Raw genomic sequence first — 27501 nt, 5'->3', positions numbered from 1 at the left:
TTGCTTATTATCAGTAGAAGGTGCAGGTTATTTAATTACTATTCAATTTTAGTGCTATTTATTTTTTGCTTTTAGGACTGAAGCATCTCCTGTTCAGCCATTTGAATTTTGAAAAGTTGTTAGTTGCTTTTGATAACTTTGAGGAATCAGATTAATTTTTAAAATGGTTTTTAAATGTATGAGCTCATGCTAAGTGCATTTGTTTGTGGTAGTAATTGCTTTCTGAAATCTGTTTTCTGCTACTCAGAATAGTATAATATTTAGAACTTGGTCACTGTGTCTTTAGAAGGAATTCTGAAGGAATTGTAAAGGACAGCCTAAATTTGTTCTTTTCCCTTGATTTTTCTACAAACACAATTTTAGTATTGTGGCATTCAGAAGTTAATGCATTCTTGGTGTGTTGTTTATAAGTAATACTTTACAAATGTAAGACTGAAATATTTGCATCAGCGAGTATTGTAGCTTGAGAGATTTAAATGCTGTATGATTACAAATATTTTATTCTTGTCACTAAAAAACAAAAATGGAAGATAAAACACCAAACCCATCATAAAGACACATGAAAACAGGTTGGGCTGTTTACCTTTCTTTTTCTTCCCTAGGTCATTTATGTAACAGTCTAAAAAAAAAAAAGATCTTTATACAAAACTCTGTTTTCCAGTGAAGTAAGAGTTTATGGTGACTGAGTAAATGCTTGGTATAGATCTGGATCTGTTTTCAGAATTGGCTGGTGTCTAAAAATCATGAGGAACTTAGGTGAAGCAGTTGATGAATAGTCCATAAGTCCACAGTCATCATTGCTAGCTTGAAGATAGTTAATGTTGATAACTTTCTTAAACACTGGGGTGAGAGGGTAAGGATTGGGAATATGTCTATACATTTAGCTATTCTGGCTGATACTTCTTTCTTTTGCCTTTTCCATTATCTCATTTACTTTGGGCTTGTTAATCCAGTGGAGGCCTTCTTAAAGAGGGTGGGCATAAATAAAATATGCATGTTCTTTTTCCTTTGCTAATGACAGTATGAAAACATTGTCTGTTTTCAAGTTTGGTCTTTTATGATGAACTGGCTCTCAGAAAAATAACTTGACTTCTATTCGAGGTGCACGTTTTTCATTTCTTCCTTCTCCCACCTCCACAGCAGGCACAGTGAGCTTTCCATTCAGACAGTGAGCTTGTGTTGCCTTTTAGCCCAGGGAGCTCAGCCCACAAACCATGGGTCTCAGCTTGTGCTTGACAGGACTTTGTTAAGTGAATCAGGGAGTCTGAATTATTCATTCTCCTTCCTCATCCTGCTGTTCATATCAAATTCCTGCTGTGTCTTTGGGGCATCTTGCCAGTGTGCAGCATAATTGATTTCCTTGCTTTGTGCTATGTGGGGTGTCTGTGTCTGTGTGTGTGCACATGGGTTGTGCCTCTATTTAAGCATTCCTGATTGCCTATAATAGCGGTATTTATTAAGCTCGTGTGGGCAGAAGCACAACAGTTCAGCCCCAGATTACTAAAAATATAGCGGACTGGCTGCTTTTATAATCTGAAGGAGAGGTTAGAATTGGTCTTTTCATTATCCAGGCTGCATTTTGCATTTTCTTTCTGAGCAACAAGGATTTGCTGCCTGATGAATTATGAGGAAGACTCTGTCTATCTATCTATCTATCTATCTATCTATCTAGAATCTATTTATCTATCTATCTATCTATCTATCTATCTATCTATCTATCTGTGTATCTATCTATCTATCTATCTATCTATCTATCTATCTATCTATCTATCTAATCTATCTAGAGATGGAGTCTTTCCTGCTTTGTTGCCCAGGCTGGCCTTGAACTTCTGGTCTCCAGTGATCCTCCCACTTTCTGTGATCTGATTGGAACACTTGGGAAGGAGACTGTCCTTTTCTCTTTCTATTCTTTGACCTGTTGTCTCCTCTTAACTGTTTTTCTTTGAGAAGATATTTCATTTAGAGCCATAGACTGTTAGAATTAGGGAGGACTTAAAGATTATCTAGTCAAGAGGTTGCAAACTATAGGCCTTTGGTGTGGCTCCCACACGTGGGATTTTGTTTGGATAACACAGTATTTTAAAGGCCTTTGGATTTAACATTTAAACATTGGGAAAGCTCACATGAAACCCAGATTTGTGGCTTCACTTGGCAGCACGGGGCCCACATTCCTACATCTGACAATCTGCAGGAGCTAAATAGTGGCTGTTCCCTTTTGGAATGACCCGTTTGCTTCAGTATTGCACAGTCTCTACCTGTGCACTTCACTCTTTACCTCTGGTGAGTGTTACAATCCCGGTCTAATCCAGTCCACCCATTTTACAGAAGAGAGGAAGAGATTTGCTGAAAACCTAGTAGGTAGTTGGAACAACTTAGGGTTTGTGTCTCTTGACTTTTACTTGATTACGATTATTTCTGTTAGTATTTTACTTTTGCCTTTCTTACTCTTTTTTTGTTGTTCATTCAAAATATTCATTGTGTCTATAGCAAGAGTCAATTCTGAGGGTGCGAAAAGGAATGTGATAAAGTTTCCTTTCTTGATTTGGTCTTGAGGGACCAAGTGAGTGTACTTTGGAACAGTCACCATCCACCATTACTGTGTCACATTATGTTGTCATCTTTTCTTCACATCATCTGGAATTTTAAAAATTTGTCTCCTTGTTTACTGGCTGTCTTCCCAAGTACTTGAGTGTAAGCACTGTGAAGCCAGTGACTATGTCTCATTTAATGTTGTATCTCCATTGCCTGTCAGTCACTTAGTGAATTCTCAGTATTTGTTGAATGAATGACTTAAGGAGGCATTTGAACTCAGCTTTGAAAGATGAATAGGAGTTCTCTATGCAGACTGGGTAAGGGTGTTCCAGACGTAGATACTGGGGTGAGCAGAGTCATGGAGGCATGAAAATACATAGTATATTCTTGTGCTTCTTTCGGGTTGGGTTTGTTCATGTGCCACAAAAAGCTATTTTTGATACAGAAAGACCATCTGGATTTGAAGGACTCTAGATCTTTGGTTAAAAAAAAATTGAGAAACTAAATGTGTTTCTGAGCCAACTTCAGTACAGCTTTTTTCCCCCTGTAGTCTTTTAGCCAGATGCTGGGCATTCATTATCATTAATGATTTATAGAGCTTTACCAACATATTTACCACAGTTTTATTATATAACAGATGTGAAACAAGGGTATGGTTCCAATGTGCCTTCAGTCTAGCAACACACTCTGCCTTGGTGCAAAGCAGTCTAATATTTTGCAAGTCCAGAGCAACTGGCAGTATGTAGTTATTTTTAGAGTATATAATGGACTAAGTGGTGAGTTTCTGAGGGCATAGGGCAGAGGTTCTCAATCTTAGCTAACTGTGCATTAGAATCACCTGGGAAGCTTTTAAACATTTCAGTGCTTAGGCCATACCCTACCCAGACCAATTAAATCAGGAACTCTGGGGGCAGGACCCAGGAATCAGGTTTGTTTTTTTAAACGTCTTCAGATGATGCTAGTATGCAGTAAGGTTGAGAACCATTGGCCTAGGGGGACACAAACAAGGGAAAGAGACAGATTTTTGTAGCTTGTTGTAAGTTGTTGAGCTATAAGGAGGGATCCCCAAGAGGTCAGTCATTAAGAAGATTAGGTAATTGAAGAGAATTATTAAAAAAATTATCTGAGTGGAAGAGGAGAGCTATTTTAGGGAATCAGTTTAGAAATGTATGATTTTTAGAGCAGTTGAACATACAGAGATTGGAAATCTTACAGATGGTGTCAGAGATAAACAGAGTGTGCCTGGTCGTTGAGGAGGAAGAGAGCTTGGATTCCAAATTATTCATCGACTCTAGCTTTCTAGTCACATGTAATGAGAAAACATTGTACTTGAAGTAAAATGGTCATGGGTCATAGTTCTAGATTCTCACTAATTAGTTGTGTTCATTTAGTTCACTTAACCAACCATTTATCAAGTGCCGAACACTGTTGGACACTGGAGATAAATTAGATACAGGTCTTGCCATCCAGGATTTGATGATCTAGGAAATTTTTTTGTGTAACTGTAGTTAAGCAGTTATTAACATCTCTGGGTCATTCTCCATTTGCAAAATGTGGGGATATGATGTTATTTCTGAGATTGCTTTTAGCTCTGACATCTTACTACAGTGATTCAAAGTAAAATCTAATAAAAATCAGCATCTCCTAAAAGTAATTATTATAGTTTTCTTCAATAGAAAAAAAAATCCAGGTAAAAATATGGCCAAAGGGTTTAAATTGAGACAATCTTAGAAACTTATTATATCCCTTTCCTGTCTTACTTTTCTGTCAGGTTCTGTTTGATTTTGACAAGTATAGTTAGCAAGGAAGGTTCAAGAGCAGATGCCCCTGGTAGGGGGCGGGTAATAGCTGGTGGATTAGAGCTAAAGTAGAGCTGGTAAAAGCCTCCTGATTGCAGAGCTGAGGGCAGATTGGGCGGGTGCACTACTAAGGTTTGGTTTTGAGATCTACTATTTCCAGCACCTTGTTGAAAAGTTGATAGCTACATTCATCACCCAGGTGAAGTCTACCATAATGAGGAAAAAATTGCTTATCTTGCCAGCAGCCCTCAGGATAAACTTAGGAGAATTGGGGAGATTTGTCTTTCTGATGATTCTTGGATTTTGTAGTGCAGTCGTTGTTTGCTTTGCTGCCTTGTAGGGGAGGAAGGGAAGAGGCTAAGGGGAGAGGGTGGGTAAAACGGCTGTCAAAGAAAGGAGTCCTGAAAAGCTATTTGTGTTGGGAGCTGGAGCTTAGTGGTAGGGCTGTGGTAGTTTTGTAGGCCACACTCTCTTGTTGCTGTTTTGCTTTTGGGGACATAACACTAATAAATAGGATTAGTGGTTTTTTTTTTTTTAAACGATACCCTTAGCCTGTTAGAGTTAGAACAGCTTTTGTTCTAAAACACTCTAGCAGAGACTATTAAAGGATGATTTTTCTTATGTAACTGTTGCACTCAACATGTTCCATTGTAGGGACTGTAGCATGGTTTCTATTCAGATATCCTGGACCCTCAGACCTCAAATTACTGTCCAACCATTTCCTTTTCTCCTACCCACTTCCCTGTTCATTCCGCAGTTCTTGTGATCACCCCAGCAAATGTTTGTTTAGCGCCCGTATGCCCTGTACCATGCTGGCTGTTGAGGATGTGGCGGGAGGCAGAGAGAGAGACAGTCCATGACCTCAGGGGCTCCCAGTGTAGTAGGGAGACTGGTACCAACAAGACCTATAATGTGGTAAGTGCATTGAGAGAATTGAGTATGTGGGGAGATGGGGGGAGGAGGGTCTAAACTAGCTGGGACCGGTGGAAGTCAGGGAAAGGGACTTGGGGGATGTAACAGGAGCTATCCTTCTGTGTTTTAAACAGTAGAAAGAATAGAGAAATACTGGTTTAATGGGTAGAACACAGGGTGGGGGAATTAGGACTCTTCCTTTTCAGTCTTTTGTGTTCAAAAGTATAGCAGCTTTCTTTGCTTCTTGCTCCTAGCATCAGATTATCTATTCCCCTGGAATTATGTGGGTTGGAGAAGAATGGAAAGGAATTTGCCCACCTGCATGGAGGGAGAGGGAGGCAGTAGGGATGTGGGTGTTTAAAAGCCCTTGGCATGATTGGCTGTAAGTACAGATGGCTATTTGTGTTACCATTATTGTAGCTGTTATGCCTACATTCCCTTTGGTGTGCCTCTCTACAGGGATAATTGTGGGGTCCTGACTTATAAGTCTTCCTGCTGCTGGATAAAATAGATGCTGATGTGTTGTGCGTTACAGGGTATACAGTGAATTCTGTGTGGGCTGTCTTCTTACTGCTGCCTTGATCTTTTGGGGCTTCGAACATAAGGGGAAAATGTTTAATTTTTTGTGTGCAAATTCACATTGGTGAAAACCAGTAAAACCATAAAAATGGTTATATTCAATTTTACTAAGGGATTGACCTCCAAATGAAGCTAAAATTAACTTTGGTGAATGCTTGTATTTTTAAATTTTTAATTCTAATTTTTTTTTTTTTTTTTGAAATGGAGTCTTGCTCTGTCACCCAGGCTGAAGTGCAGTGGCATGATCTTGGCTTACTGTAATCTCCGCCTCCTAGGTTCAAGGGATTCTTATGCCTCAGCCTCCTGAGTAGCTGCGACCACAGGCGTGCAGCACCACACCTGGCTAATTTTTGTATTTTTAGTAGAGATAAGGATTTACCATGTTGGCCAGGCTGGTCTCGAACTCCTGGCCTCAAGTGATCTGCCCACCTTTCCTCCCAAAGTGCTGGGATTACAGGTGTGAGCCACCACGCCTGGCTGAATGTTTGGATTTTTGAATGCGTTAAATAACAAGGGCTGAGTATCTAGGGAAAAGGTGATTTGTCTGTGAAATCCAAGGAACTGGCTACATTCTGTGTATAACTCTGAGGGAAATAGAACAGAAAGAGGATGGGTTTTACAGTTGATCTGCATATTTTTTGTTGTGGGACCTTGCTCAGTCTACCTAACTTTTCTCAAGCCTCAGTTTTTTCATTAGTAAAATGAAGATAATAATTACTACCAAAAAGTTGTTTAGGTGATTAAAAATTTATTATTCCACTACTAAAAGCCCTTCAAAGGCTTCTTTCTTGGTATTTATGTCCCAGCAGAATGGAATCACTTGCTATCTTTTTCTCCTCTGTGCCTTTATACCATTTTTCTTGTATCTCTTTTTACCTCTCTACTCAGAAAATTCTCCATAAAGTAAAACACATAACATAAATACATAAGTGTGCAAAGTCAGGTTGCTCCTTAGATCTCAGCCAAATGGTATTTTCTTTTCAAGGAAGCCTTTCCTGACCCCGATCCCATTCCAATCCGGAAGGTGTCCTTTCTTTTAATTTATCTGTCCCACCTGCTAAACTGTAAGTTCTCTGAGGGCAGAGATTGTCATATTTACTATTGGGTCTTCCTCTTTCTTGTCTTGTAAATGGTGTATGGCCTGCACACAAGCTGCTTGCAAAACTCAGGGCAATACCAAGAGACATAGCACCCCCCCATCCCCGCCCCTAATTGATTTATAACCAGAAGAAAACCGCTTAATTTGCACCTAATTGATGGTAAACCTGGTTACTTTGGGGATAAATTTGGCTTTGAAAGTAAACCTGATGCTTTGTGCTTTGGTAGATATTTAACTTTTGCTCTCTTTCATACACAAGAGTTACTCCTTTGCTTTGAGTAGAAAACTGTTAGAAAACCAGGATAGGACTTGAGGCAATTATCCAGTTTAGTAATTGGGCCAAGTAGTTCTAATCTCACCACAACCACTACTTCTTAGAAAATGATCTCTTTAAACAAAACATGGAACATCTCTGAGGATGAAAACCTAAGGGAAGGAATAGTTGGAGATCCCCAAATATACTCATATAGATTCCCCCCATTCTTTTTCCTATGTATGGGTATTCAAGCCTTGGAGAGGTGTGTGTGTGTTGATCACATAAGGTCTTTTACCTACATGACCTAAGTATATTCCATTGTGGCCATTGGTCTGTTTTTTCTATACATCTCAAATGTTATCTTCTAATGGGTCATAATGAATTTGTGGTGGAGTAAAGGCCCAACATTCCCTGTACAAGTAAAGGCAAACCATAGCGCCAATAACTCTTTACTAGTTTGTAAGTAAAGGCTATCTCTGTTAGCCTGAATTCCTTGAGGGCAGGGATGGTCTGATTGATTTTCCATCCTCAATGATAAGTAAAGATATTGGCACATACTTCGTTACATGATGGTTACCTATTTGTCGAATGAGGTAGCATGGTGTAGTAGAAGATTAAAGGCTCCAGAGTTTGACAGACTGAGTTGGTATGGCACTGACACTTGTTGAACCACGTTTTAACCTTTCTGAGCGTTAGGATCAGCTTTCGTTGTGAGAATCAAAGACTGTACTCTTAAATTCCTGGTAGTGGATGGCTATTATTTTTTCTCCATTGATTCTTTATTTTGAAATAATTTCACATTAGAGAAAAGTTACCAGAGCAGCTAACAACCCACAAAATAGCCCAAACTCCTAGATTCTCTTCACTTGGATTCCCCAGTTGTTAATATTTCACTGCATCTGCTTCATTGCTTACTCTGTATGTTTGTGTGTGGGGTTTGTGTACATACATACCCTTTTTCGTTGTTCCTTTTCTGAGCTTTTTTTGAGAGCAAGCTGCAGATGTGATATTCCTTCACTCCCAAACACTTCAATGTGTATTCCCCAAAATAGGACTTTCCTATATAACTGGCATAGATCTCCAAATCAGGAAATCAGTATTAGTACAACGCGACCATCCATCCACAGACTTCGTTAACATTTTGCCAGCTGTCCCAGCAATGTCTTTTTCCTTTTGGTCCAGTATCTTTTCTAGGAATATGCGTTGCATTTAGTTGCATGTCACCTCAGACCTCTTCAGCCTGGAACAGTTCCTCAGTCTTCACCTTTCTTTCATGTCCTTGACATTTTGAAGAGTCTAGATCTGGGTCCGTCTGTTTCTTCATGACAGCAGTAATATCATTTTTGGCAGGAATACCACTGCAATGATGCCATGCTTTTCTCGTTGCATCATATCTGGAGGCAAATGCTGTCCCCCGCATCCCACTGTCAGTAATATTGTTAACCTTGAACAGCTGGTTAAGCTGATGTCGGCCAGGTTTCTCCACATCAGATTCATCATTTTTCCTTTTGTAATTGATTATTGTCTTGTGGAAAGGTATTCTGAAATTATACTACTATCCTGTTCCTCAACAGATCTATACCTAACCTCCTTAGCGCTATTGACTACTCTTTCCTGAACCAACCAGTTTTATTCTGTCAAATGCTGGTCCTCTATTTCTGTGTCTGCCTGTATTTGTTAGATGTCGTTCTGTTACAAAGAATTTCCCTTTTTCATTTGTTTATTTCTATCAAATGGACTCATGGATTACTATTTTATTCAGTGGGCTGTAGTCCATTTCTATAATTATTATACTCCTCAAGCTTGAGGGAGCTTGAAAGTTTAGCCAGTGGGACCTGCTTTATGCTGGTTTCTTTGTCCTTTTGACCTGTCCCCATCATTCATGGGACATTTCCTTATTTTCTGCCACAAGAAGGTTTTCCAAGTTTATTTTGTACTTTTCCTACCAAAGCCTTGGAATCAGCCATTTCCAAGAAGCTCTGGTTCTTTTAAATGGAGGATAGTAATTAGAAACCAGCATCTGGGTGGTGGGTATGCATATTGCTGCTAGAGTGTCATTGCCTCTAGGCTGTCTCAGCAAACAGCTAGAAATTGTGTGTATGTGTACATATATATGTACATAAACACATGTATACCACATATACATCTATATTTCCATATCTCTTTGTGCTATATACGTATATATACATGCATGATGTTTGTGTGTTACATATTTTAAATTATAAAACAATGCATTTTATATTATAAAATCATGAATTCACACTGATAACTCCATTAAATGCAGCCAACCTCTTTCCATATTTGTAAATATATTCTCCATTAGGGAAAAACTTGGCTCCCCTTATCCCCAATATGTTTACTTATTTGCTCAGTGTAGCCAGTTTTCCAACCGCGATGGCTGTCTTCACCACCTCTGTACCCTACTCCTCATGGTCTGGAATCCTCAGTCAATGGACTCCTTTGGCCCATTCTTCCTTGTGGCTTCCTAACCTCCCTAGAGTTTCCCAGCTTTACCTGTAGTCTTCCAGTGCCCCCTGACCCCCAACCACTCTTATCTTTGGCCTCTGGGCCTGCTGTCCTGTGCATCCTTGATTCCTCAGCTCCTCACCTACATGTGTCCTTGGCTGTTGTGTTAACTCCTCTGTGATGGAAGGGGTACAGGGCTTTTTTTTTTTTTGAGGAGCATTTTATACATATACACATATGTATATGTGTGTGTGTGTGTGCACGCGCGTATACATATAGTTTATTCGGGTATAATTTATGTGCAGTAAAATTCATTCTTTTAAGGCTACATTTCTATGAATTTTGACAAATGTAATATAGGCATGTAACCACTACTACAATCAAGATATAAAATGCGTCCATTACCATAGAAAGTTTCTTCAGGCTCTTTCACAGTTAGTTCTCTCTTCCCATCCCCAGCCACTGGCATCACTGATCAGATTTCTGTTCCTATGATTTTGCCATTTCTAAAATGTTATATAAATGGAATCGTATTATGTAGCTTTTTGAGTATGGCTTCTTTCACTTAGTGTAATTGTTTTGAGATTCATCTGTACTGTTTTAGGTATTAGTAATGCATTCCTTTTTTACTGTTGAGTAGCTTCATTTCTCTTGGGTAAATACCTAAGGGTGGGAATGCTGCTGGGTCATATAAGTGTATATGAAGTGTATAAGTGTATAAGAAACGGCCAAACTGTTTCCCAAAGTGGCTGTACCGCTATGGATTCCCATCAGCAATGAATGTATCTACATTCTTTGCACTATTTGGTATTGTCCGTTGTTTTTTTAAAAAAATGAGAGTCTTTCTGATAGATATATAATGGTATCCCTTCATGGCTTCAATTTGTATTTTCCTAAATATTAATGATGTTTAGCATCTTTCACTTGCATATTTGTCATTCATATCTCATTGATGATGGGTCTGTTTAAATGTTTTGCACATTTTTTAAGAATGAGTGGTTCATTTGCTTTTCTTTTTTTGTGTGTGTGAGACAGAGTCTCGGTCTGTCACCCAGGCTGGAGTGCAGTGACGCGATCTCGGCTCCCTGCAACCTCCGTCTCCTGGGTTCAAGAGATTCTCCTGCCTCAGCCTCCTGAGTAGCTGGGATTACAGGCACACACCACTTCGGCCAGCTAATTTTTTGTATTTTTAGTAGAGGCGAGGTTTCGCCATGTTGGCCAGTCTGGCGTTGAACTCCTGACCTCAGGTGATCCACCCGCCTTGGCCTCCCAAAGTGCTGGGATTATAGTTGTGAGCCACTGTGCCTGGCTGGGTGGTTCGTTTTCTTACTGAGTTCATTTTGAAATTCTTTATATATGTAGCAAATCCTTTTTCCGATACACATTTGCAAATATTTTCATTCATTCTGTTATTACTTTTATATTATAAATGTGGATTGTTTCATATATAAAAATGTTGGATTGAATTCTTGGGGGCTTTCCTTTTTAGCCCTTGTGCTCTGAATACACAAGGGAAATATTCGTGAAAGGATGGATCTAGATGTTGAGGGAGGTGGAGATCTTGGAGGATCGGGTGGAATTGTCTCTCCTCAGTGACTGGAGGTACCTGCTGAGAACAGGAAGGAAGGACTGAGGGAAAAATTAAGGGGTGGTGGTGGTGGTCAGAGTTTTTGGTTGGAGGATTTGGTATAGCAAATTCAGGGGTGGGATAATGGCTACTAGAATTGTGTAAAATAGAAAGGTAAGGAGTCAGGGGGATTTAACATGAAAAGTGTTGAACCTAGCTGAAATCAAACAGGGAGCTGAAAACGTTAGTAACCATGTTGTTCAGCCTTTTCATTTGATAGGTAGGAGATAGCCTTAAGAGAGGGGATGTGATTTATTGAAGATTATATGGGTCATGAAGTGGCAGAGTTAGGACTTAAATTCAGATCTTTAAGGACAGTAGTGAAGGAGGGGCTCAGGCCATGTAGGAAAATAGAAAATACATTTGGGGGTGGGAGCAGGAGGTGGAGGAAAAACTAGAATTCTAATGGCATATGTTTTTGTTATTCTTTATATCCTTCACATAATTTATAAATATTCTTCTTGTATCTCCTCAGTATTAAGTAAAATAACAATAACAAGTCTGGAATGACAGCAGAATTAGTGATTGAGCTGGTAATAGTTTGACCAGAAATCAAATTGGAATATATCGTGGGTCAAACCGAAAATACTAGTGATCAAGTGGGAACTCATTTTTGGCACAACATGAAAATTTGATTTTTTTTTTCTGTTCCTGACATCAAAAGGGAAAAGATACTAAAGACAATAAAAGATCATAGATCTGAATTTTGCTTGTTACAATTAGCTTTGAAAATACTGACTCCCAAGGTTAGGATTTACTGGGATTAGAATTGCCTTTGAATTGAAAGAGAATGATAAAAGGAAATGCCTAGAAAACCTGATAGTAATAGTTATTTCATTGGATTCCTAGTCTAAATCAGGCACTGTGTTAGGCTTCTTGGCGTTACATTTTCTTAATCTTTCCTTAATTTTGCAGAATATTTTTGGTGACATTATGTTCCTATTTTATCAATGCAGAAATTGGGATTCAGAAAAATTAAATGATATGCTTAAGGTCATATGACTAGTAAGTGAGCTGTGTTAATCCCTAGGATTGTGTGGTGAACAAAGCTTGTTCTCCTTTCCTTTTACCAGTGCTAATTGAAGTGTCATTTGTAGACTGATACTAGTTTGCTGTTTATTACCAATTCATACAAGATAGGTGCAGGAATTGATTGTATGCACTTAGAACTTCTATAGCAATTTGACAGAATACTTTTATGAGTGTTAAGTCTAACAATAAAAAACTGGGGCTTGTATTTTATGTTTCTTGTTTTTTAAAATTTCATTTTTCTAATAATTCATTTTACTGCACTTTACAAAAGTATGATTCCCTGATGGATTGGAAAGTTAACAGAAAAGGTTGCTCCTCACAGTTAGTTTGAGAAGCCCCGTCTACTGCGCTGCCTCTGTGCTGTTGAGAGACTGTGATCAGGATGAAATTTACTTTAGTATTTCTGCTGAGTTTTGAATGGCTGGGGAGAGAGGGTCAGAGAAAAGGGAAGAGGCAGTAGGGAAAAGATGAGGCTGCAGGGGAGGACTCTTTGGGAGGACTTTGCCCTTAAGTGGTAGCAGTAAGATGAGGGCAATAAGATGAGGGGGGATGCCCTGCCTCCTTTGGTTGAAAGTAGTGTTAGGATTGTGGCATCTTTCTGTAGAGCTCTAGCCTGTTTTTGTTGTTGTTGTTTTTTTGTTTTTTTGTTTTTGATACGGAGTCTCACTCTGTCACCCAGGTTGGAGTGCAGTGGTGCGATCTCGGCTCATCACAACCTCTGCCTCCTGGGTTCAAGTGATTCTCCTGCCTCACCCTCCTGAGTAGCTGGGATTACAGGCGTGTGCCATCATGCCTGGCTGATTTTTGTATTTTTAGTAGAGCCGGGATTTCACCACATTGGTCAGGCTGGTATTCAACTCCTGACCTCGTGATCTGCCCGCCTCGGCCTCCCAAAGTGCTGGGATAACGGGCGTGAGCCACTGCGACTGGCCTAGCCTGTTTTTTAATTACACCCAGTGGCAATTCTGGTGTTGTTAATAGACAAGAACAAATGTAGGAAAAAGAATTTACAGAAATAAAGCAACTGGATGTAGGAGTTCAGAAAATCAAAAAACTCCTTTTCTCTCCTTAGAAATACAGACACACTCCCCTTGAAGTGTTTTCCCTTTAAGGAAAAGGCGGCAATTCTTTGGCAGGGCCAAGAGTTTTGATTGGCTCCTTCTACTGCTGTTTGCCACGAAGAATCCTGACCAGTCCAGTTTTGTTTAGAGCTGGTTTGGGAGTCAGCCGAGCTGCCAAGTTCTCTGTGCCTAATTTGAAGTGTATTAATGTTTCAGGAGTGGGCCAGATCTCTTCTAGGCACCTCCTACGGTTCAGCTTTCCACGTTCCGGGAGGAAATGTGGCCCTGCTGTTTCGGGAACCCCACCTCATATAGTCTGACTTCTCTCCGAATGTGTTTGAAGTCTGGCCAGCGTAGAGAGGGGAAATTTAACACACTGAAGAGAATACATTTTTAGGGAGCCTGCCCACAAGGTGGTCGGTCCCCCATGCCGTGGCCAAGGAAAAGGAACCCACTCATCCTTCAGGTTACTTAGCATATGAGATTAAGGCCTCAGCCCATATAGGAGTAATTTTCTCTTCTTCTGGATGTGAAATGGAAAACAGGCCCTTTAAGAACTAGACCATTTTTAGTTGAGAGGAAAACATTGATCACATTGGCTCCAGATAAGAGCAGATACTGTGTGTACTTCCTGGCAAAAATTTTGTATGTGGTTCACAGCAATTCCTGCCATTCTGGTTGTGTCTGAGGGGCTGACAACAGACAGTTCTAATCTCAAACCTTTTACTTGCTGGACTGGTTCTTAATCCCTAGAAACCAGCCTGAGGTCAAGAATTGGTTCCTAATTGCCATAGGTATAAAGGTGGCGCTCCTGTTGAGGGAGTTTTCAGTGTTCCTGCTCTGGTTGTCACCAGTGTGGCTTGGGAGATGGTTTATGTCGGTCTGTCCCCCCTCTATGGATATAAACTAATTGTTAAACAGTTACTGACTCCTGTAAGTTTAGACAGTTTATAGTGCCAACCTTTAAATTTCATGGTGAAATATAATTTTCAGATTTATTAGAACAGTTTAATGGAAGAAAATAAGAGAAAGAGCTCTAAAAAGGTGTAGACTGTCAAGGCTCATGGAGGAAGCATCAGTTTGAGGACTCTCACAGTACTTTATAATTACCTCATCATCATTATCAAGTATTGGACTAACATTGTCTTTGAACATCTCTCTCTGTTGCCTGTAGATTATAAACTTCTTGAGGATAGGGCAGTTTCTATTCTTTTTTTGTATTTGAATCTGGCCTTCCTGATCGATTTGGTAAATATTTATTGAGATCAATTAAAATAAGATGCTTTAAAACTGAGCACAAAGGGCAAGTTACATTTCAGTAGCTTGGTAGTGAATTTAATTCTGCAGGTATTGGTGCTGTACTTCTTTGGTGAGTTTGCTGGGCCCAGATGGCTAGGCTTGTACTTTCCTTAGACATTTTAATGGCCTGTCTTGGTTGTGATGTCTCTAAGCACTATGAGGACAGGGAATATGGCTCATAGAAGAGGGTGCCAACTGACAGCCTCTGTCCATTCTCTCCACCCACACACAACTCCTTTCTGTACAGTCTTTGGTAGGTAATAAGAACATTTCTTTAAAGTGATGATTCCTAGGTGAAACTGGAGGCCAGTTTTGTGTGTACTCTTATGTTTTATTAGGTGTGTGGGATTTGAGGAAGTTGTGGTGCTGGAAAGAATCTGCCTTGCTCCATATTACTGGTGAAAAAATAGAGACCTAGGAAGGATAAATAATTTATTCCAAGCCATATGGCTACTTAGCGGCCATCAAGACTATTGTCCAGGTCTCCTTAGTGCTAGACATTTACCACAGTACCTGGTAAGTCCCTTTTTTTTTTTTTTGAGAAAGCATCAGTAAAAATCAATTTTACAGAAACGAATATAAGTGATTTAACTTAGGATTGTGAATGGAAAAATATTTTTCCTTTTGAATGCTAGGAGAACTATGCCAGAGTTTCTTTTTTTCCTACTTTTTGCATGATTTAGAAGATAGAACACATGAAAACAGTTTCCTAAAGGAGATGCTTCATTTAAATGCTTAAAAAAAGCAGGCCACTTCGAATTTCTAAAAATAGCATTAAAAAACCCCAAAATGGTCTAAAAAGGGAGTTTAGTTGCATGAAGACTATACTTTTTGGGGGGTTTCTGGGCTCTAGGGAGGATGCTAGCTCTCTGAATGCTTTATGTTCTTATATGACTCATCTTGTTAGTGGTGACCCCAGAAGGGCAGTTGGAGAAATATGTTCCGAAGGGTGATTTGGAAGGAAGGGATGATTTGGAAGGAAGGGATGAGAAGGTTGCAGGCAGGAAAACTGAGCTAAGTGGTTTTAGAGAGTGGTTTTTTTGTTTTTTTTTTTAAAGGGAAAAAAAAGAAAAAGAAAAAAGGAAAGGCTGCTAGGAGCTTGGTCCTAACTGATTCCAGATGGGCCTGCTATAGTACAAAGGTTTTCAGTGTGTTTGGGATGGGGCTGACCAAGCGGGCCCCCTCAGCACTTCCTGTGCAGCTCTGCAATTGTACGCACCTAATCAGAAACAGCCCTTACTGCTGGAGCTCAAGAGCAACCGTCTCATGTTGTCTTTGTGCCTCATTCTGTGAACTGCTGCCTTTGCCTGCCCTGTTTACCTCCCTCTCCTAGTCTCTTTTCCTTTCTAATCTTTTTTATATTTGTTTTCAGGGAATGTTAAAAGGAGGGGAGATATGTATATATAAACATAAACATATGTATATGTTTCTTGTGGGTTGGGAGCAGAGAAGAGAGGGAGGAAGGAATGACCAAATTAAACGCAGATGGTGAATATTTAGGAAAGGAATTTTTTTCTGGACCTGGGAGGCATTTGCTAGAAATGGGGATTGGGAACATGAGAATGTGAATGAGACTTGGAAAAACAAGCCACTCTTTATTTTTCATTTTTTTGAATCCTGCACACTTGTCTGAATGGTTCAAAATATAACATTGCATGGGGATGGTTTATTTACATTGTAAACTGAGTATCACTGGCCCTGTGTAGCTGTGTGCCAAAGGGTGAGTGTGACAGTGACTTTAAACTAAAAGGAAGTAGGAAGGTGTTTCGCACCTACATCCCATGTAGTATTGTTGCCAAGGGAGCATACCTGGTGTGCTCTGACGTGGGCTTGAATTTGGCCGTTTTCCCAGCTACTGCAGTGTATCAGGCACTCTGCACAGCTTAAAAGAGGATTTTTTTGGTGACACTCAGCTGCAGGCACTATGAATTGTTCTTTTGTGCCCTCTAGATTCCATCAGGGATATATTTTATGTATATACTTGATTTTCTGTTTTGCTTCTATTTTGGTTGCCTGGTTAGACTGAGGGTATGCTTGGTATTGACTGTTAGTTGTTTGGGTCTAGCTGATGATTACGGAAACTCTGCCATCCCAGGGGTCCATTTAGGTCTTTGCAGTTTTATTCTAATCCACTTAGCTGTTGTACTGATGTTGTTGCGTAAATGTGAGCTTATTAGGATAGACTATGTAAAAATATACTATGTTGGCATAAAGCCCTTAGCAGCATTGCTTTGTTTGGACCTCTTCATACTTTGTGTCCCTTTTGTCCTCTTGTAAGCACCGTGATCACATTTCTTCTTCCTTTTTTTAATTTAATTTAATTTTTTTTTAGATAGGGTCTCACTCTGTTGTGTTGCCCAGGCTGGAGTACTGTGGTGCAATCATGGCTCACTGCAGTCCCGAGCTCTTGGGCTCAAGCGATCCTCCTACCTCAGTCTCCAAAGTAGCTGAGACTACAGCTACATGCCAGCATGCCTGGTTAATTGAAGAGTGTGTTTTTTTTTTTTTGAGATGGGTCTCGCTGTATTGCCCAGGCTGGTCTTGAGCTCCTGACCTTGAGCAGTCCTCCTGCCTCAGCCTCCCAAAGTGCTGAGATTTCAGGCATGAGCCACTATGCCCAGCCACATTTTTTCTTGAGCTAAATGTACAATATATCCTCTGATGAAAAATTTTAGTGCTGTTTCTAGGTAGCGAGGATGTCTGGGAGATAGAGTTTGGATGCTGAAATATTTGATTTTTTGGGATAGTTTTGATGCTGTAGGAATAATGTGTCAGAGTATTTGAAATTGGGATAGCATAAGACAAGTCACATGGTCACCCTTCTTCAGTGACTCTTAGCAATATAGCATTGCAACTGATGGAGAATTATGTTCTCAATTCACCAATAGGATATTTCTCACTATGATTTTTTAAAATCCCCCATTTGACTAGGTGTAAAGAAGAGAAGGTAGCTAAGATGTTCTTTGTTTGTTTTTCAAGTGGCTCTTATTTGCCAGGTACCAGACTCATGTTATCTCATTTAATTTATCAGAACTCTAGGATAAATGGCCTCAAGTCCATTTGCAGGTGAGAAAACTGCACATGCACAGTGTCACACAGCTAGCTTTGTTTCAGAGAGACAGGCTCAACCCATTGTATTCTAGGCCTAAAGGTGATACATATTCTTCCACATTCTGAGTTATATATAAATTCCAAACCCTTCTCAGAAAGAAACTCCTTTCTAAGAGTAATGTGGTAGTTAAAAAGATTTTTTAAAAATCACTTTAAACTTATTTTTATTGTCACTTTAAACTTATTTTTATTGTCATCCTTGTCCCATTTGAAGCATACTAACTTCCTGCCTCTGATATATAAAGAGCTGATGCTGGAGAGAGGAAGGAGGCAAACCATTTTGTCATGTTTATGGAGAGACCTCAAGGCTCTAAAAGCTGCTTTTATTTTTTTGAGACAAAGTTTCCCTCTGTTGCCCAGGCTGGAGTGCAGTGGTGCGATCTCGGCTCACTGCAACCTCGATCTCCTGAGTTCAAGTGATTCTTGTGCCTCAGCCTCACAAGTAATTGAGACTACAGAGGCACAAGTCACCATGCCTGACTAATTTTTGTGTTTTTAGTAGAGACAGGGTTTTACTATGTTGCCAGGCTGGTCTCAAACTCCTGACCTCAAGTGATCCACCTGCCTTGGCCTCCCAAAGTGCTGGGATTACAGGTGTGAGCCACCGTGCGTGGCCATAAAAGCTGCTTTTTTTTTTTAATTAATGGAAATTTTTATTGGGGTTAATTGTAGATTCTTATGCAGTTGTACAAAAGCTACTTTTGAAATGGCAGAAAGGCAGAAGTTCTGATCTAGAGGCAGACAGGTACCTCTTTTTATCCTCTAGGGCAGTGTGCCAGGAGAGTGTATAAGGGGCTCTTGAGACCCCACTTCACTTTACTCCTCTCTGCTGTCTTTGGGATGTGCACTTGTCAAGTACTCTTAAGTGCTGTATGCAAGAGGCACCCATTTGCAGTACTGAATTCAGGCCATACCTTGAAATCTTGCTGATTTGCTTGAGCAGAGAATGTTCAGAATGTAGGGATAGATTGCCGGTGGAGACGGTAGTAGACCTTGGAGGAAAATCGTAGGAATTGATGGGGTGAAGCAACAAGATATCTTCAGTTGGGATCACTCTGAAGACTCCCTACAATGTTTTTTCTTTAATGCTCATCGTTTGTTGCTAAATCTTTATTTATTTACTTGGTATAATGTCTTTTTCCCCAATTCGACTGAGCTTCATGAGAGAAAGGACTATGTCTGTTTTCCACACTGTATTCATGGTGCCTAGCACTATGGGACCATAGTAGGTGAACATTTTATGAAAGTTTGTGGAATGAATGAATGCCATGGGAAATTATGGTTCCTGTTGAAGAATTTAATCCTCAGGTCAAGCCTTTGTCTGTTGTTTTGCATCAGAGGAGTGACTTTGAACATTTTCCTGATAAAAGAGTTTTAATTCCATAAGCTTCTTTTCTTCTTGTTTACTACCTTAGCTCAAGATCTTCTCTTAAGCTCTACTGACAGAGTCTTGCTTTATTTCAGAAAATGTGCTTAAGACCTGGAAGCCCAGTGTGTGAAGCATCTGGTTTACCTTGACCTGTAAAATTAGCAGACTGCTTCTTTTCCCTCCTGTTCTGTGTGTTTAAGAGAGGCGCATAATTCTATTTTGAGGCTTATGATAGAATAGGAGAATAAAGCAAACTCGATGACTCTGTTTACTTTAAAAACTTGTTGCTCATCTAAATTGGTTGAATGACTATCCCTTCTCTTAACTAACCCTTTCAACTTTTCATCCTGAATCGACTTTCCCTAAATTTATCTTTCATAAAAAGAGGCCATAAATATATTTGATCTCTAACCCACTGGGACTCTTTTTTAAGTTTGGCTTTTGGCTTTTTTTTTTTTTGTAACCTTTCTCTCTAAGATCAGGAAGAAAGGGATGAGAAATTGTGGACAAGAAAATTGGAAAACACTTAAGAAAAAGTTTAGGGTTGTGTGGGTGTGTGAAAGCATATGTGTATACATATACATGTTTTTCCTTTCCTGCCCCACTGTTCTCTAGCTAGAATGACCTAGATTTTTTTTATTCTGGGAAAAATTGTATTATTTCTGGATTCTGCTGTTTCTTTTAAGTAGTTGGACTAGAAGATGCTGGACTTGTAACTTACATTTTTAAGATCTTTCTTGTACTCTTAAGAAAAGTGGTAAATCGTATGGATTTTAGATGTGTGTACTGGAAACAGTAGCACTAATAAGGAAATGCCTTTGTCCTCCTGTTCTTTGTTGAAGTTAAAATCAGCTTGGATAGCTGAGGATGGTGGAGGATTATTTATTATTTTTGGGCTCCAATGTCAAAATTCTCAGTTTTATTTGAACACTCAACACAATTGATATTTGAGTGTCATGCTATTAGCTAAGGTTAGTATTCACTTAGGTTAGGAAACATCTCTTATCATTTTCATCTCTTGTAGCACCTAACACAGCCCTGGGTGCATACGAGGCACTTGATAAAAGCTTGATGAGTTTAATTTAATATAATCTTGCTTAATTCATAGATGGAGTTGTTTGACCTGTTAGGTGGAAGAAAACATCATTGTCCTTTTTTTTTTTTTTTTTTGGTAGGGTATTTTTTTTTAATTTTTTATTTTGAGACAAGGTCTCGCTCTGTTGCCCAGGCTAGAGTGCAGTGGCACAGCCTCCCGAAATGCTAGGATTATAGGAAAATTCACATTTTAAATGCTACTTTATGAAAGTTTCTAAAAGAAAACATAGGAAAATGTTTTCATGATATTCTTTACTTGAACTGGATATAAATGCTGACTATAAAGGAAAAAATGATAATTTGACTACATCAAACTTAGGAATTATCTGTTCATTAAAAGACGCCGTTAAGAAAGTAAAGCTAGGTGTGGTGGTGCACACCTGTATTCCTAGCTACTTGGGAGGGAGGCTGAGGCAGGAGGATTGCTTTAGACCAGGAGTTAAAGATCAGCCTGGGCAACAACATAGTAAGACCTCATCTCTACAATTTTTTTTTTTTAAAGTTGACTGGGCATAATGCCATGTGCCTATTGTTCCAACCACTCCAGAGTCTGAGGAAGGAGGATTGCTTGAGCTTAGGAGTTCAAGGCTGCAGTGAGCTATGATTGCACCACTACACTCCAGCCTGGGCAACAGAGCAAGACCCTGTCTCTTGGAGGGGGGAAAATTATATATACATAAAAGAAAGTAAAAAGACAAACTACAAAGTAGGAGAAAGCATTTGTAGTATAGGGATCTGGCTAGTCTCTAGAATATCTATAAATAACGACTACAAACCCATATATAAAAGAAGTTCTTTTAATGAATCTTTTGAACAACCCAGTAGCAAAATGGGCAAAATATTTGAATAGTTAACTTCACAAAAGATGATCTCCAAATGTTCCAAAAAATGGTCAGGATCGTTAATCATCAGGCTAAAGCAAATAACCACGATGAGATATTATCACACTAACTCCAGAATGACTAAAATGAAAAAGGCAGACATTACCAAGCATTAGTGAGGACATTCAGCATCTGGGACCCTCATGTACTGGTGGTGGGAATGTAAATTGGTACAACTTTGGAAAACTGGCAGTTGGTAGTATCTACCAAAGCTCAACATAAGTGTACCCTATAACCAGTCGTTCCACTCCCAGGCATACCCAACCGAAATGTATACATGTGTGCACTGAAAGACATGTGCAAGAATTTTTAGGAATAGCCCCAAGCTGGTAGTGGCACAGAGGCCTTTCAACATTACTGAAATATTTTTCAGTAAATTATGATATATTTATAAGATGGAATACACTCAACAAACGGATCAGTTTTACAGATATGATGTGGAGTGAAAGAAGCCAACACAAAAGAATGCATAATGTGCAATTCCATTAATATAAACTTCAAAACAGGCAGAGTGGATTTATGGTGTTAAATAAAGTCATTGTGGGCTGGTGGGAGTGACTTTGCAAAGGCACAGGATGGGCTTCTATAGTGCTGGTAATGTCCTATTTCTTGGCCTAGGTGTTAGTTACATGGCAGGGGGCGCGGGGACGTTCACTTTGTGAAAATTCATTGAGTTATGCACTTAGGTTTTTTGCCTATTTCTGTATATGTAATCGCTTTGGTAAAAAGTTTACTTTCTTCAACTTGCGTTCTGTGATTGCTACAGCTGATAGATAGCTTTCCCTTCATACACATACTGATCCTTTTCCTGTCGAGCTTGTAGGATGTGAGTGTGCATATACATTTTTGTGTTTATGTGTTGGGGTGTCATGTGGGGATGAAGGTGCTTTTTAAAGTTAATGTAAATTTGCTTGTCAAATATTCAGCATGCTGTTTCAAACAGCCACAGGAAAGTAGAATTGATGAATAAGCTTCATTGACCACTTTTTAAACTAATTCTCCAAGAATAAGAAGGACATTTTCATTCTACCTAATAGGGCAGCAGATTTGGATTTTGCTCTGCAGACAAAAGAACCTCTTCATTGAGGGTCTCAGCCACTAACAGCTTCATTTTCAGAAGGATGTACCTCATTTTGGCCGTTATTCTTATCATGGAGACTATGAGGAGAACAAATCTCCATAATATTAAATTTTTTTTTCCCTTTTACTCTGTGGAAATCTAGCTCAAAGTAAGGCATTTTAGGAAAACCTAATTTGGGTTAGGTAGAAAATCTAAAAGATGTTGCCTTGCCTTCTCTTAGCTGGTCATATCTCTCAATTCTCAACCTGGCCTTAGTAAAATTCTTCAAAGTTCAAGTTTGTTATGTTGTCTTATGACCATCCCTTTGTAAATCTTTGTTCTCCCTCCATGGAATGCTCTTACCTTCCTCATTTACGTAAATGAACTCCTGCTCATTCTCCATGGCATCTTCTAGAGGTAGGCTTTCCTTCTTTTTTTTTTTTTTTTCTTTTTTTCTTTCTTTCTTTCTTTCTTTGTTTATTTTTTTCTCCCCCCTCCCCCCACCCCACAACAGTCCCCGAAGTGTGATGTTCCCCTTCCTGTGTCCATGTGTTCTCATTGTTCAATTCCCACCTATGAGTGAGAATATGCGGTGTTTGGTTTTTTGTTCTTGCGATAGTTTACTGAGAATGATGATTTCCAATTTCATCCATGTCCCTACAAAGGACGTGAACTCATCATTTTTTATGGCTGCATAGTATTCCATGGTGTATATGTGCCACATTTTCTTAATCCAGTCTACCATTGTTGGACATTTGAGTTGGTTCCAAGTCTTTGCTATTGTGAATAATGCCGCAATAAACATACGTGTGCATGTGTCTTTATAGCAGCATGATTTATAGTCCTTTGGGTATATACCCAGTAATGGGATGGCTGGGTCAAATGGAATTTCTAGTTCTAGATCCCTGAGGAATCGCCACACTGACTTCCACAAGGGTTGAACTAGTTTATAGTCCCACCAACGGTGTAAAAGTGTTCCTATTTCTCCACATCCTCTCCAGCACCTGTTGTTTCCTGACTTTTTAATGATTGCCATTCTAACTGGTGTGAGATGGTATCTCATTGTGGTTTTGATTTGCATTTCTCTGATGGCCAGTGATGGTGAGCATTTTTTCATGTGTTTTTTGGCTGCATAAATGTCTTCTTTTGAGAAGTGTCTGTTCATGTCCTTCGCCCACTTTTTGATGGGGTTGTTTGTTTTTTTCTTGTAAATTTGTTGGAGTTCATTGTAGATTCTGGATATTAGCCCTTTGTCAGATGAGTAGGTTGCGAAAATTTTCTCCCATTTTGTAGGCTGCCTGTTCACTCTGATGGTAGTTTCCTTTGCTGTGCAGAAGCTCTTGAGTTTAATTAGATCCCATTTGTCAATTTTGGCTTTTGTTGCCATTGCTTTTGGTGTTTTAGACATGAAGTCCTTGCCCATGCCTATGTCCTGAATGGTATTGCCTAGGTTTTCTTCTAGGGTTTTTATGGTTTTAGGTCTAACATTTAAGTCTTTAATCCATCTTGAATTGATTTTTGTATAAGGTGTAAGGAAGGGATCCAGTTTCAGCTTTCTCCATATGGCTAGCCAGTTTTCCCAGCACCATTTATTAAATAGGGAATCCTTTCCCCATTTCTTGTTTTTGTCAGGTTTGTCAAAGATCAGATAGTTGTAGATATGTGGCATTATTTCTGACGGCTCTGTTCTGTTCCATTGATCTATATCTCTGTTTTGGTACCAGTACCATGCTGTTTTGGTTACTGTAGCCTTGTAGTATAGTTTGAAGTCAGGTAGCGTGATGCCTCCAGCTTTGTTCTTTTGGCTTGGGATTGACTTGGCGATGTGGGCTCTTTTTTGGTTCCATATGAACTTTAAAGTAGTTTTTTCCAATTCTGTGAAGAAAGTCATTGGTAACTTGATGGGGATGGCATTGAATCTGTAAATTACCTTGGGAAGGATGGCCATTTTCATGATATTGATTCTTCCTACCCATGAGCATGGAATGTTCTTCCATTTGTTTGTATCCTCTTTTATTTCCTTGAGCAGTGGTTTGTAGTTCTCCTTGAAGAGGTCCTTCACATCCCTTGTAAGTTGGATTCCTAGGTATTTTATTCTCTTTGAAGCAATTGTGAATGGGAGTTCACTCATGATTTGGCTCTCTGTTTGTCTGTTATTTATGTATAAGAATGCTTGTGATTTTTGTACATTGATTTTGTATCCTGAGACTTTGCTGAAGTTGCTTATCAGCTTAAGGAGATTTTGGGCTGAGACAATGGGGTTTTCTAGATATACTATCATGTCATCTGCAAACAGGGACAATTTGACTTCCTCTTTTCCTAATTGAATACCCTTTATTTCCTTCTCTTGCCTAATTGCCCTGGCCAGAACTTCCAACACTATGTTGAATAGAAGTGGTGAGAGAGGGCATCCCTGTCTTGTGCCAGTTTTCAAAGGGAATGCTTCCAGTTTTTGGGTAGGCTTTCCTTCTGTGTGCTGTCACCATACCTATATACACCTTCGCTATATTGAATATCACACATAGCTCTATTTATTTGTTCTTTGGTGCCAGCCTTTTGAGATTATCGACTGGTGTGTGGTAAGTATTGAGTAAGTATTGAAAGAAAGAATGGATGATTGAAAATATTATTTGAAAGACAATAACTATTTTCTAAAGAATAAAATCTGATTATAATATATGACATTAGTAGATACATTTTTTTTCCAGAAAAGGTGATTGTTTGCCTTAATTTCAGAGTAAAAAAGGGTATATATTTACAACAGGACGTATGTTGTGGCTGTAGGAGAGAATGATGCTAACTGGTTCACATGGGTAGCAGACACGTGACCTTGGCCTCTTTAGCATGGTCCTCTAATCAGCTGATTTAATTTTAGTGGAATCCCTGGAGAAATGCTCTGGTTCTATATGTAGAATGTAGAAATCATAAATCTAATGTATAGATCCTGACTGCATTAGGGTTTGTGGATTAAAACCAACAAATAGACTGTGTAGGTATTATGACATATGACTGGGCCAGTGTAGGCATTTTGACAGTGATAATTTTTTTCATCTCAAATATTATGAAATTAATTCCAGAATGTTATCTGAAGTTTTGTCATTTCATTTCAGCGTGTAATTTCTCAAGCCAATTTTAATTTAAAAAGATCTGAGTAGAATCATTGCCGTTTGTCCAGAAGTTTAGAATAATAGGATTAGAATAATAAATTAATAAGTATTGAGTGCCTACTTAGAGTTTAATACTGTTAGTAATACATAAAAAGTATGACTTTGACCTTGATGTCAAGTGTCCTATATTTTATCGATGGCATAAGAGAACACAGATATAAAATGATTTCTAGATGTTTTTTTCCAACCCTCACTATCTGAAAATAGGAAGCTAAGTGGAAAAATGCACAGGCTTTGGAATCCAAACAGATCTGGGTTAGAATCCTGGCTTTTTACAAAAAATGAAATAATGAGTATATAACCATGGTCACCTTGACATCACTGGAACTCTGTTTCTGTGTTTGCAAAGTGGAGTAAGAATGTATACTAGGGAGGGCATAGTGGCTCACACCTGTAATCTCAGCACTTTGGAAGGCCGAGATGTGCAAATCTACTGAGGTCAGGAGTTCGAGACCAGCCTGGCCAATATGGTGAAACCCCATCTGTACTAAAAATACAAAAATTACCCAGGCCTGGTGGCGCTTGCCTGTAATCCCAGCTACTCAGGAGGCTGAGGCAGGAGAATTGCTTGAATCCGGGAGGCAGAGGTTGCAGTGAGCCGAGATGGCATGACTGCACTCCAGCCTGGGCGACAGAGTGAGACTCCATTGCAAAAACAACAACAACAACAACAAAAAGAATATATACTAGTGTTGGTGTTTTTGTTTTTGTGAAATAGCGATGACACATATAAAACTCTTGGAACGTAATAAGTGCTCTTAATGTACATTTGAGTGAAAGAGTAGATAAATGGAGCTTTGTTTTGCAACATTCCACTTAGTCTAGGCCATTGCTGATAGATTTCTTCATGATAAGTCAAGTTTAGTAATTGATTTGATGGGCAATCTCAGAAACTGCTTTAGTCTCCCCTTTATAGAATAAGGTGACTGTTAGTGCTTATCATACTTAATACTTAGCTAGTGGAACCATGGTGTCCATAGGAATGCTTTCACACAAGGAATGGCTTGTTAAGGTCAACAGGGAGTGAAATAAGAAAACAAATTTCTCAGAGATAGGCTAATCATATTGCCCCCCACCCCACACTGCAATGTGGGTTTCAGTTGTTAGCATGTGCTTCATCCTTTGCTGTTTTCCACAACAGTTGTAAAGCTTTTTCTAGATGCCTGTGTGTTAACTAGAGGCATCTTGACTCTTTTGACTTCTCTAATTATTCTAAATTGTTTAAGTTTTCTTTGGGGTAGATGACTGTTATTACACTAAATTATTCTTCTTTCCTGTCTTTTTTTTTTTTTTTTTTGGTGGAGAGTTGGTGCCCTGGAGTTGAGTCTCTGCTTTGCAAACTGAAAATATAATTTTCCTGGGTGTGCCTTATTTTTATCCATTCCTTTTCTCCCTTTCCTACTGCTCTGACCTGCTTGGAGCCCTTACGACTTGGTTACAATTGATACTTTGTCCTTCAGAGTCACATAGGACATAGCCACTGCGTTGATTCAGTGCTCAGCTATCGAATATGGCTCTGAGAAGGAATTACTTCTCTAGAATGCGAAGTGGGCATCTGAGCCAGAGAATGAAGCCCTGGTCCATATTTAGTCATTATTTAGGGAGAGTGAGGAGTAACAATTTCAAAATTAGAGTTTGGATTAAGCAAAGAAAATACTGGTCACAAATTGGCTGGTGTATGAGGTGAGTAGAGCTGGATTTTTACCAGAAGTAGAAACCTTTGTAGGAACTGCCTGTGGTTCAAGAAGTTATGTATATTTTATGGTATATCTATGATTATGAAATGATAATTTTCTAAAAGTTTATGTTCTTCCTCTGGGGATTGTTAACATCTATTAATATCCACAGGAATTTTACTAATAATAATGCCAACTTACTCTTGATTCAGTCCGTTTGACACAGGGACCTAAACTAATTTACATTAATTTTGTCAGTAATTCTTATAATATCCCTGTGTGGGAGCTGCTTTTTAGATGAGGTATGTGAGAATTTGTTAAGTTTACATAGGTCAGGCCCTTGGATAGAAAGTTGGACCCAGGATTTGTGCTTCCAGGCTTAGTGTGTTTGATCACTGAAGTGTGCAGTCTTTTTACCTAATTCTCCTCCCTATTTATTCTTCCTATGATGGAGGAAATCATATCAAGGAAATAGCAGGA

General features: G+C 39.2%; 1 protein-coding gene across 17 annotated transcripts in view; it reads left to right on the top strand.

Moving 5' to 3' along the window:
• The window catches only part of RBFOX2 (RNA binding fox-1 homolog 2), a 291147-nt gene that overhangs the window by 41639 nt on the left and 222007 nt on the right, over positions 1-27501 (top strand). The window lies entirely within an intron of this gene.

This window comes from Pongo pygmaeus, chromosome 23 (genome assembly GCF_028885625.2).
Source record: "Pongo pygmaeus isolate AG05252 chromosome 23, NHGRI_mPonPyg2-v2.0_pri, whole genome shotgun sequence".
In the NCBI taxonomy this organism is placed as follows: domain Eukaryota; kingdom Metazoa; phylum Chordata; class Mammalia; order Primates; family Hominidae; genus Pongo; species Pongo pygmaeus.
Note: the sequence above shows the minus strand (reverse complement) of the source record. Positions and strands in the feature narration are given on the sequence as shown.